This window comes from Bos grunniens, chromosome 16 (genome assembly GCF_055505025.1).
Source record: "Bos grunniens cultivar Pamir isolate PY7600 chromosome 16, Bosgru_T2T1.0, whole genome shotgun sequence".
Lineage (NCBI taxonomy): Eukaryota > Metazoa > Chordata > Mammalia > Artiodactyla > Bovidae > Bos > Bos grunniens.
In genome coordinates, this window is record NC_141180.1 from 78,733,864 (window position 1) to 78,737,120 (window position 3,257).

A 3,257-nucleotide genomic window follows, 5' to 3' on the forward strand; every position below is an offset into this window, starting at 1 on the left:
TACCTCTCCAAGCATATAATCTGATTTAGGTCTAATTTTACCTTTCCAAGCATATAATCTGATCCTCTACATGATAATCCACTGAACAGACAAGGGACTTAGATCTCCCAGCATAGAACTTTGTTCTCTAAGCATGAAAACCTATAAAGCAGGTATAAAATATGTCCCGTCAAAGTCCTGCCCATCTGCCACCATCCACTTCAGACACAGAACATCCTGTCATGGATAAAAATGAGCTGGTACAGAAGGCCAAACTGGCAGAGCAGGCTGAGTGATATGATGACATGGCAGCCTGCATGAAGTCTGCAACTGAGTCAGGAGCCGAATTAGCCGAGGAGGAGAGGAGTCTTCTCTCAGTTGCTTGTAAAAATGTTGTAGGAGCCCATAGGTCATCTTGGAGGGTCCTCTCAAGTATTGAGCAAAAGACGAAAGGTGCTGAGAAAAAAACAGATGACTCGAGAATACAGAGAGAAAATAGAGACCAAGCTAGGACATATCTGCAATGACGTACTGTCACTTTTGGGAAAGTTCTTTTTTAAAATTAACTTATTTTAATTGGAGGATAATTACTTTACAATATTGTGATGGTTTTGCCATATATCAGCGTGAATGGGCCACAGGCACACATCTGTCCCCACCATCCTGAACTCCCCTCCCGTCTCCCTTCCCACCCTGTCCCTCTGGTTTGTCCCAGAGCACTGACTTTGTGTGCCCTGCCTCATGCATCGAACTTGCATGGGTGATCTATTTTACTCGTGATTCAATGCTTTTCTCTCAAATTATCCCACCCTTGCCTTCTCCCACGGAGTCCAAGAGTCTGTTCTTTACATCTGTGTCTCCTTTGCTGCCCTGTATGTAGGATCATCGGTACCATCTTTATAAATTCCATATACATATATATGAGTAGCTGCTGCTGCTGCTAAGTTGCTTCAGTCGTGTCCGACTCTGTGCGACCCCATAGATGCCAGCCCATTAGGCTCCCCCGTCCCTGGGATTCTCCAGGCAAGAACACTGGAGTGGGTTGCCATTTCCTTGTCCAATGCATGAAAGTGAAAAGTGAAAGTGAAGTCACTCAGTCATGCCCAACTCTTAGCGACCCCATGGACTGCAGCCCACCAGGCTCCTCCATCCATGGGATTTTCCAGGCAAGAGTACTGTAGTGGGTTGCCATTACCTTCTCCGATATATATGCATTAATATACAGTATTTGCCTTTCTCTTTCTGACTTACTTTACTCTGTAATAGGCTCCAGGTTCATTCACCTCATTAGAACTGACTCACATGTGTTTCTTTTTATAGCTGAGTAATCTTCCATTGTGTATATGTGCTACAGCTTTCTTATCCATTCGTCTGTGGATGGACATCTAGGTTGCTTCCATGTCCTAGCTGTTGTATATAGTGCTGCAGTGAACACTGGGGTTCATGTGTCTCTTTCAGTTCTGGTTTCCTTGGGGTGTACACCCAGCAGTGTGATTGTTGGGTTGTATGGCAGTTCTGTTCCCAGTTTTTAAAGAAATCTCTACACCGTTCTCCATAGCAGCTGGACCAGTTTGCATTCCTACCAACAGTGTAAGAGGATTCCCTTTTCTCCACACCTTCTCTAGCATTTCTTATTTATAGATTTTTTTTGATGATGGCCATTCTGACCAATGTGGGATGATAACCACATTGTGGTTCTGATTTACATTTCTGTAATGAGTGATGTTGAGCATCTTTTCATGTGTTTATTAGCATCTGTATGTTCTCTTTGGATAAATGTCTGTTTAGGTATTTTGCCCACTTTTTGACTGGGTTGTTGTTTTTCTGGTATTGAGCTGTGTGAGCTGCTTGTATATTTTGGAGATTAATTCTTTGTCAGTTGTTTTGTTTGCTATTATTTTCTCCCATTCTAAGGACTGTTTTTTCACCTTGCTTATAGTTTCCTTTGCTGTGCAAAAGCTCTTAAATTTAGTGAAGTTGCTCAGTCGTGTCTGACTCTTTGCAACCCCAAGGACTGTAGCCTACCAGGCTCCTGCATCCTTGGGATTTTCCAGGCAAGAGTACTGGAGTGAGTTGCCATTTAATTAGGTCCCATTTGTTTATTTTTGTTTTTATCGGAAGAGTTCTTGATCCCCAATTCTTCACAAGCGGAGAGCAAAGTCTTCTGTTTGAAAACGAAACAAGACTACTACTGTTCCTTGGTTGAGGTTGCTGCTGGCGATGAAAAGAAAGGGATTGTGGATCAGTCACAGCGAGCATACCGAGAAGCTTTTGAAATCAGCAAAAAGCAAATGCAACCAACACATCCTATCAGATTGGGTCTGGCCCTTAACTTTTCTGTTTTGTATGATGAGATTCTCAACTTCCTGAGAAAGTCTGCTTTCTTGCAAAGAGAGCATTTGGTGAAGCCATGGCTGAACTTGATGCATTAAGCGAAGAGTCATACAAAGGTGGCACGCTGATAGTGCAGTTACTGGGAGACAACTTGACAGGGAGGACGTTGGACACCCAAGGAGACAAAGCTGAAGCAGGAGAAGGAGGGGAAGAATAACCGGACTTCCAACGTGGCCTGCCTCATTCTGAAATTTACACAGTGGACCATTTGTCATCTGTGCTGTCCCACAAATAGCTTTTTGTTAATGATTTATGACAGGTTCATGCTACTTCTATATGAATTTCCCATGTGATTTTTGTGTTTAATATTAAGGGAATAGAGCCAGTTAACATTTAGGGAGTTACTGTTTTCATCTTGAAGCGGTCAATATGGGGCTGTGGAATTTTTACGCAAGTTATAAATATTTGGCACAGTGCTCTTGGCACATTGTGGCTTCACAAGGGCCAGTGTTAAAACTGCTTCCATGTCTAAGCAAAGAAAACTGCCTATTTATTGGCTTGTCCTGCGGAGAATAAAAGGGCTAACTGGTTGCAGTCGCAGGTATAGTTGTGGGTCCTTTTAGGTTTGGAGTGCTCACAAGGCTGTAGAAGTGGATATCCCACGGATATTGCACGTTAAGCTATGTGTCATGTGTGGAATACTCAGTTTCAGTGTGCACACCTTTGACTACAGCTACAGAAGTGTTCCTTCGGTTGTGACCCAGTTTACTCTGGATAAGGGCAGGAACGGTTCACGTTCCATTATTTGTAGAGTTACCTGCTATTCGCTTTCATTATTTTTGCTACATTCATTTTACTTGCATTTAAATGTATTAGCAACCTAAGAACAAATGTACAAGCAAAGATGCAGTAAAAGTAAATTGCTTGATATCTGTTACTTCATG

General features: G+C 42.6%; 1 pseudogene; it reads left to right on the forward strand.

Annotated features, from left to right (window-relative positions):
- The first annotated feature begins 224 nt into the window (after positions 1 to 224).
- On the forward strand, positions 225 to 2,530 carry LOC147357083 (14-3-3 protein zeta/delta pseudogene; annotated as a pseudogene).
- The last annotated feature ends 727 nt before the right edge of the window (positions 2,531 to 3,257 follow it).